Genomic DNA, 9,662 nt, shown 5'->3' on the forward strand with positions numbered 1-9,662 from the left:
ATTTTCTTCAACAGTGAACAAGAATCCATATAATTCATCAATTTTCACTGTATTTAAATCTTTGGAGACCATAATAATGGTGGTAACCATCTAAATCTTAGGAAGAACACTTTTTAAAATCTTCTCAATTAGCCTTGTTTCTGGAACATCTTATCCTAATGACCTCATCTGATTAACAATATCTTGCATTTTTGTGATGTAATCACGAATGGATTCATTACTTTACATATGAGAATTTTCAAAAATTCCCCCTTAATGTTTTCAAATACACCTTCATATATGTTCTTTAAGATATCCCAAGCTTCCTTGGATGATACTACACCACTGATTCTTGGAAATATAGATTCTTCAACAACACTTCCCATAAGTGAAAGTGCTTCATTATCTTTCTTAATAAATTCCTTAAGAGATTTATTTTCATCTTCACTTAATGCTTTGAATTATGATCAAGAGAAGGCATAGTATATCCATTAGTTACAAGTTCCCATAAATCTATGGTGATGAATATAGGTTGCATGTGTTTGCTCCAATAAAAATAGTTTGTGCCAACAAGTTTAGGCAATACAATAGTGCTTTTTTCCATGAGGAGAGTAAGAGAGAGACATAGAAATAAAATGCACAAAATAACACAATGTGTCCCACTTCGATCCGGAACAAACCAATATCTCAAAATATAAGACTCAACCACCAACCGAGATAATCTTTTATTAAATTTATGTACAAAATATCACAAAAATACGCAACTACAACCAACGATATAATCCCAACAACCCTTCTTACAAAATATATAAATTCTTTATACTCACAATATTAATAAATCAAAAATATTGTATTCTCCTTTACCATTCACTCTCCTCTCATCCTCCACTAATTCTCTTTCATCATACTCACCACTGACTCTTAAATATTATCACCAAATGCCACCTTAATATTTTTATAAACCAAGTGCTTAATATAATATAGTGTCAAAAATATATGTAATATCAAGTGGTTTTACAACATTGGACATGGGTTTCCGAGGAGTACTTTACAAAAATAGTTCTTTGATTTATTCAATACGTAGCTCATGAAGATGGTACGCAACACATACGCAAAAGTGCCTTATTTTATGTTCATGATGGGCAACACATGCGCAGAAGTGGCCTTGTTTTATTTAATATGCAGCTCATCAACGTAGCTTATGAAGAGAGAATTCGAAGCCAACCAAAAAAAAAACCTTCATGTCACCTTCGTATTTGACCATCTAACAACAGATTTTTTATTCAGTATCAGAATAAAGCAGCAGACACGTTATTTATACCACCAGGCAGGCAGGCAGGCTCTTCACAATTTTAATGAGTGCATGCAGCTCCTCACGCATGTAGTTAGATAACTCCTCGCTAACCACTAACGCAGCTCCTCCTCTTCGTAGGCAAGCTCTCAGGTACGCATTGGAAAAAAAAAATTACACAATTCTTCATAATTTGGAAAAATAAAAATTATACTAGTAAACCTCCGGAAAGATTCTTCACAAATTCTGGTTTGCAAGATCTTTAAGACTCCTTACGATGCAAGACACTCCACCACATATTATGCATAGGATTCAAACCAGCAAACATTGTTTTGGCACTTGGGTGTTTTCACAAATTCTCAAAGCTTGGGCTCTTATACCAAATGAAGAAACACCAGCGTAATAACAGAGGAAAAAACATTCAACAACAATGCGCACAACAAGTTCTCAACAAATTTCATTATCATACTTATATATTTATAAATGAAGAAAGGTTTTTGGGAATTTGTCATCTCTACAAATCTCTCAATCAATCAATTATTCCACAAATCTCTCAAGACATCTATCATTCAAAATAATATAATTACAAATGAGTTATTATTCCAACACGTGTTGACCAATGTTGATCATGGTTTGACTATGTTTGACTTTGGTTAAACATGGTTGGCCATATTGATTGTGTTGACCACCAATGGTTATCTTGTTGTCTATGATTGACTATGCTTGACCACATATAACCATGGTTGATTGTGCTTAACCTCATTCAAGCAAGGAAGAATCATGGTTGACTAAGTTAAACATGGTTGAGCATGACTCTCAATGGTTTTGCTTGTTGCATTGCAACACTATTTTTTTGTCCAATTGTGAAGATGTTTAATGAAGATCACATTATGATGTTGTTTTTTATGCATCACATTGCAACATTGCTTATTGTTCGTCACATTGCATTGATGTTTATTATTCATCACATTGCGACATTGTTTGTTATTCATCACGTTGCAATGATGTTTGTTGTTCATCACATTGCGAGATCATTTGTTGTTCAATGCATTGTGAACAATATAAAGTGTAATATTAACACTATAATACTAAGTTATAATACAATTAGAAAAGTTATATTAAAAATTAAATATTGAAGCACTTAAAATAGCATTAACATGCATTGATATTAAAACTATAATACTAAGTTATAATACAATTAGAAAAGTTATATTAAAAATTAAATATTGAAGCACTTAAAATAGCATTAACATTAAAATTATATTAAGTATTAAATACTAGATTTATTACATAAATTTATTAATTTTGATGACAGTATTAATGTCTATGTCCAAGTTGACTATAGTTGACTATTTTTTACTAATGTACGTATAATTACCAAAACATGAAGTCCAAATTGACTATAGTTGACTATAATTGACTTTTTTAAAATTATAGTTGACTAACATACATATAATTTACAAAACATGATACATACGTTGACGTTTATTAACCATGGTTAACTTTTGTTGAATATGGTTGACTTTTGTTCATTATGATTGGCATCACACTCTCCTTGGTTGTCGATAATCTAGGAGATATGTTTTATCTCATCATAATTGTAACATATTATTGGGCCTATTTAGTAACCATTTCTTCTTCCTTGATATCATCCTCCATATCCACCTCCGTAGCCTCCACCATATCCTCAACCCCCTCCTTTGGCAGGTCCATAACTCGCTTCCTCCACTTGGAAGGAAATTATCTCAAACTACTTCGTGAGTGCCAATAGGGTGTGATAGAACATTATGCCTATTTTGATTATAATTAACTATGGCTGACTTCCATTGACTATAGTTGACTAATGTACAAAATATTTTCAAAACATGATGCCCATGTTGACTATGGTTAACTTTTGTTAAATATTATTAATTATACTTGACTAATGTACATATAGTTTTCAAAACATAATACCCATATTAACTATAATACATATAATTTCCAATACTCATATTAACTATAATTTACTATTTTTTACTTTTATTAAATTATGTTTCATTTTTATTCACTTAATACTATATATATATAAACTGATTATTATTAAATTTATTAAACTTTCCATTTGAAACTTACATATATTAATATTAATATTGAATATATATTCAACTCATTAAAATTAAAAATTAATTTAGTAAAATCAATGCATTAAAAACTCCAAAAGTAAAGTCAAAAAAATAAAATTAACGTATATATTTAAATTAACTCATAAAACTTTTAATCTAATTATTTAGAACTATCAATGCATTAAAACTCCAAAAGTAAAGTCAAAAAAATAAAATCAATGTATATATTTAAATTAACTCATAAAACTTTTAATCTAATTATTTAGAACTAACATTATGTATTCAATTAATTACAATTTTATATAATTAATTGTAATTTTATATAATTAATTTTTCAATTTATATTGGTATATCTCGAAAACACATATATTAATTTTGTATATATAATTTAATTTTTAAACTATAATGAGTGTATTAAAATTACATTTATGTATTCAATTAATATTTTGGTGATTAAATAAATTAAGTTAAAAAATCCTTACAAAAAGTTTGCTTTTAGTTCATGCATTAACCCTATATTTATATGAATCTTAAATTATTTAAAAATAAATAAAAATATATTTTTTCCTATATAGTTGTATGCTCTATTGTTTATTGTTTACGACTAGCTATTGTTATTATTTAAAAAATCCAAATATACCCTCAAACAATATGCTTAACAAAATGTTCGTATCTTTTTGGAATCCCTAGAATAAACCAATTTCTATGTAATACAAAGGTATCACTGAAAAATCATGACATAACATTTAGATAAATAATTAAAAGATATAACTTCAGGTAAACCTCACTTAACTGTAATGAATCTAAATAATTATAAATTAACACTAATCAAATCAAATTATTTATATGATGATATTTTCTCTATATATGGGGAATTTTAATGTTGATTTTGTTTTTTTTCAAATATTTGTTAAATAAAATATAAACTACATATCAATATTAAAAATCAAAATCAAAAATATTTTTTTTTCAAAATATTTTACCAAATAAATCGAAAATACTAATATTAATTCAACATTAAATACATGTGTTTATTAAAGTTTAAGCTAATCAAATTATGAAAGCAATTAATTCTGAATTATTCTCCACCACAACAAATCATGAAAGAACAGTTAATTCTGAATTAATATCGAGCACAACATTGGAATAAGACAACACTATAAACTTGGGCATGCACTCGACGTGGTTGAGGCTATCATTAAAAGGGCACAACATTGGAATAAACAACAACTCCAAAAATTTTAGCATGCACTCTACCGCTTATCAATTTCATGAAGTGAGTTTAAGTTGATTGTAGATTTTTAGAATATTCTAATATCTAATGGATATGACGCAGTCAAAAATTGACCGCGTCCATATTTTAAGTAATTGCAAACTTGTACGTACTGCAAACTAGAACGCTACCTTTATTTGAATGGCGGTGCCTTCATCATGGGCTCTTTAGCTTCGTTATGTTTCCACACACGCTACATTTGAATGATCAATGTTGCAGGAGAAGTTTCCGTTTCTATCAATTACATGCTCCTAAGCACTGCCTCCCTACGGAATATGTTGATTGCCTCAAGAGAAAGAATTTGGTTCCTCAGCAACATAGGAAGGTACTTTTAATTCGCTTCATGGTGAAACTGGGAAAGCGTCCATGATGACAACTGCCAAATTATATGTCTTCCTATGTCCAAGGAAAGAAAAAGTTGTCATTTTCCATGTATTTCCTCTTGCGCAATAAGAAGAGTGACCTGCTCGATCTATAGAAAACTATTCATCATCTATCCCGAGGACAAGAAGTTGAAGTCAATTTTTTTCAGCTACCTCCTTCATGATTTCCAGGTCACTGCACATTTCAAATTTTTTTCACAAGTCGTTTCTAGAGGTTAATGAAAAGGGAACTGAAGCTGCGGCTATTACTGTCAATGCTTTTTGTGTAGGACCTTGTAAACGTTGTCCCCGCTTCCATGGCCGAGAATCTGAATTCGCTCCAAGTCTGCGATATCTGACACGTATCTGGACACAGATGCACTCTTGGGAAGCAGAGGAAATCGATAAAGCTAAGAGAATTTGAATTCGCTCCAAGTCTGCGAGATCTGACACGTCTCTGGACATAGATGCACTCGTCAGAGGCAGAGGAAATCGATAAAGTTGAGTCTGCTGGCGTGCAGGGAGGGGGATATTCAGCTGCGGATTCTGGGACCAACATTTGGTTTATTTATTATGGTTGGATCGAACATATTAGACTCTGAAAATCACAAGGCGAAAGGGCCCAAAGAAAAATCATCCCAGCTGGAGTCCGAGGAGAAAGGTACATAAGTGGCCGAAGAAGCCGAGCTCGTTAAATATGTGCCCAGCTGAAGCAGAAGATGAATATGCGGTTGTTGAAATGGTAGAAGATGAAGTCGCGATTGTTGAAAAGGCAGAAGAAGAGACGGGTAAGGTATTGGCAGGGGAAACAACTTTCCTAGCGGTGGCTTCCCGGCAGTGGCTTTCCACGTGTCAAATTTTGACAGGATGGAAGAAGACGAAAATCGAGCATGGGTATTGGCTGGAACAACGAAAATGGGGCACTATGATTGGGTGGCCGAATAGTGTTTGCCGAGCCCAACTCGATAGAATAACACCTTTACTCTAATTAATAATTAAAAGTGGTGAAATTATCAACAATAACGAAATTACAAAAAAATAAGAGAGTTAGTTGTTTTTAGTGTGATTTTTTGGAAGTTTTTTCAGGGGTTTTTTTGGTCTAATTTCTCTAAAATCCAGCAGGAATTTATTGAAATCACAACCTTGATGGGTAACCCTTGCACAATGGAAGTGCCCTAAGGTTTTTCCAGGGTGTTGAATCTATATATATATAGTCAAAAAATCAGTTTAAATAATATTAATCAAGATTTTACTTCAAAATTTTCCACTAGATTCTAGCACCGGAAAAGCCAAAAAATCACACTAAAAACAAATCTGTTTTACATTCCACTTCTTTAGAACTGGAGAGAAAAAAAAATAAAAATAAATAAATAAATAATTAAATATTAATATATATATATCGCATTCTTAAGCAAAGCTATTTAATAATAAACTAAGCAAATTCTTCTTATAGAACTACAAAGCTATGTGACAAATAAGGCATGAAAATTCTTTCTTTTCCTTTTTCCACAAACCATGGGAAATGTTTATCCTTGCTTATATTTAGATATATCAAATGACAACCATTCAAGTTTTATGAAATGGTGGACTTATATTTAATTAAGTTTTTTTTTTAAAGGAATACAGTTTTATATTTGATTCTCCTTATTTGTGATAATATAGAAGGGAAAGGAATACCTTTTTTTCTTTTTCCAGAAATTTTGGATAAGGGTAGTTTGGATAAGGGTAGTTTGTTTTTGTTTTTTGTTTTTTGTTTTTTTTTTTACTACAATCAATCACTGCCAGTCCTAATCTATGGGAGACCCAGGATCAATCCTCATAGCTGCCACTATAACACCAAGAGTACATCCAACTACCTGCAAGTTGATATACTAAGATCCTATGGTTTTAGCAAAGCGAGACTCTCGTGCTGCCAAGGCGGGGGTGGGGAATCTGCTTCTCGAGCATCCACCACAGCAGGCCAATGTACTCAATGAGATTTTAACTACGGTCTTCCAGGCTTCACCCAAGTAGACTTACCGTTAAACCACACATCACTGTACTTGCCACTGTCAAGTTTTACGATAGAGAAAATATTAAATATTAGGTCAACTAACCTTGAACATAAGATACTACAACAAATACTAATCGAAAACAAAACTACTTTAAAAGTCACTTCCAAAGCATCTTGCAATTGCATCTAAATCCACATTTGGTGACATTTCGCTTTTGCAAGAATCACCTTCAAGATTTTTACCTCTTTCGTTGTATCTGGTCAATCAAGACATTATAATAGGAACACGAGTAACAAAAACAACTACATCACACATAAAAATATTTCATTTACAAGGAACTCTCACTGAACCAATTAAAGGTAAAATGGAAATCTATAAGTTATTAACCACAACTTAATGGAGGTTTTTAGATGAAAAGTTTATCAAAATAAAAAAGTTGATTGATTGTCACAAGAACTAGAACATGCTCTTTATCTTTATAATTTACAGGCTTTGGAGAACCTATGGTTTGTCTCCTCAATAACATGGTCATCGCTTTACTAAGCACACCATCTTGGAGGTGTTATCATGATCTTTACATCACCGTGGCCATCTTCACCTCTAAAAATTTAAGGTGGCCTTAGAGGGCCTACAAATTTATCAAAATCTAGAGGTCTAGTAGGGAAAAATTGATGTCTATACTGTGACTCATCTAGCATTTGTTACGATCACAGAGCACCAAGAGAAGTGGTGGTGTCTAAAGACACTATTGTTTTTTCCCACTGGCCAACAAGACAAATAATCATTATTTTTTCTAGCCTTTACATAGGTTACAACAACGATGAATACCATGTGAAAAACCGTGGGTGCTCATATACTTGGAGCCAAAAAAACCACTAGTAACTTGACTGAGTCAACTTTACTCAAACAATCCTAACAAACCCCCCATAAACTTGACTCTTATTGATTGACCTGGTCCCATTCATCATTCATCAACCATCTTATATGAGTTCTCACATTCCCCCCCTCAAGCCAATATACCAATACACTTTCCACCCCGGTACCTCTCCAAGTGGTCCATTCCATAGTTTGATGACTCCATGTGCCATTTGAACTACATGTATTCATGAGCAAGCTATTAAGGCCTTACAACTATTTGTGCTCCCACGCAACATGTCTTCCTAAATATGAGTTCTTACAACTTCCTAGGGAAATTCTTGCCTTGGACTAAAACTCTTAGGTTGTTCACACATCACCCACTATCTTTTTCACTAAATATCAATAACATTTACTCCATCTCCATTTTTTTCATCCATATGACCACTCTCTCGGCTTCTATATCTCGTTTAATCCATACCTTGACTAGGATTTTCAACATGACTTGCACTTGCCTGGTCCACACAATCTCTCATCAACAACATCATTCTCTTTTATCACAACAGCCACAACCTTACACATGCTCACACTCTTCTGAATAACTTCTCCATGGCTCACTACATTTTAGGTTACAATGTTCACAGTTTCTATGCTAGTCCTTTCTTTCTATCATGGTTGTCCATAATCTTGGGCTCCACCTTTCCCTTAGGGATGATGATATTGAGGACAACATTTTTTAGTTCTACATTCTTTAAATCTCATAGTTTTTAGGCAACATAAGATGCATATTGTAGCTATTGTAGCTTCTTGTTGACCACGAATCCATTTCCCTCTCCTCTTTCTTGTGACATCCTTTCATCACTAGAATTCCATCCTCCGCAGAGACCTTCACATCCTCCTTTGAAAGCCAAGGCATTTTGAATCTCATCTTGAATTCTCTCTCGTTTTTCATAATGTCCCACGACATCAAGCCAACAACTGATTATCTGTGGAGACCCCCTGTGAAAAAGTCTCAAAAAAGCTGGTCCATCGACATCTATCTCATTGTCTTCAATGACGAAAATGGATCCACGACACCTAAAGGTCAAATTTACATCATCATTTCAACAGACCTGGGCCTTTGGTCCACCACTTTTCTAATTTTTCGTATTATCCACATGTAGGGTGCCTTCCTTGTTGTTTTTTGTGCCTTAGCATATGAGAGGGGCGACGTTGGATTCCCAACGCATACCATCCTCATGCATTCAACACTTTCTGGATGAACATGTTAATTTCACGAGCCTCCATTCTTTTGTACAAGGAATGCACTTGAGTACGACATGCTCCTTTTTTTTTGTCATTGCCATGAGAAGAACTCCATGACACAACCTCCACCTTATTTGCTTACTCTCACATGACATGGAAATTGAATCTTGATTTCATTTCCTCTGTCATCCACAGGTGCTAAGATTCACCATCTTCCTCTACATAAATCCTTCATCTTTACACCCTTATATCTCCTAGTCATATCTCTTGGCAGTTTGCCTGACCTTCAAGCCAACTTAGGATTTGAATCCTCACGGAGATCTCTACTAAACTCATGTTCTCCTCTTCCATATGAAATAGTTGTAATCTTGAACATTAACGCTGCCAAAAAAATGGGTATGTAGTGGACCATTGCAAATGTTGGTGTTGTAAGTGTTGGTGTACATGCACCTAGTTAGCCTTAATTAGCTTCTATTAAACTCTATTTCTTGGCATGTGATGTGCACTTAGCGTTAGTTAAATCTAGTGCTTACATGTGGTGTGTGCTTGGCTTTAGTTAGT

The 9,662-nt window shown here is 33.2% G+C and overlaps 1 pseudogene; it reads right to left on the bottom strand.

Moving 5' to 3' along the window:
- Window positions 1–8,503: 8,503 nt before the first annotated feature.
- Window positions 8,504–9,177, bottom strand: LOC149186347 (small heat shock protein, chloroplastic pseudogene; annotated as a pseudogene).
- Between the last annotated feature and the right edge of the window lie 485 nt (window positions 9,178–9,662).

This window comes from Pinus tabuliformis, chromosome 3_1 (genome assembly GCF_031772625.1).
Source record: "Pinus tabuliformis cultivar Carrire ecotype Pingquan chromosome 3_1, CPIR1, whole genome shotgun sequence".
Taxonomy (NCBI): domain Eukaryota; kingdom Viridiplantae; phylum Streptophyta; class Pinopsida; order Pinales; family Pinaceae; genus Pinus; species Pinus tabuliformis.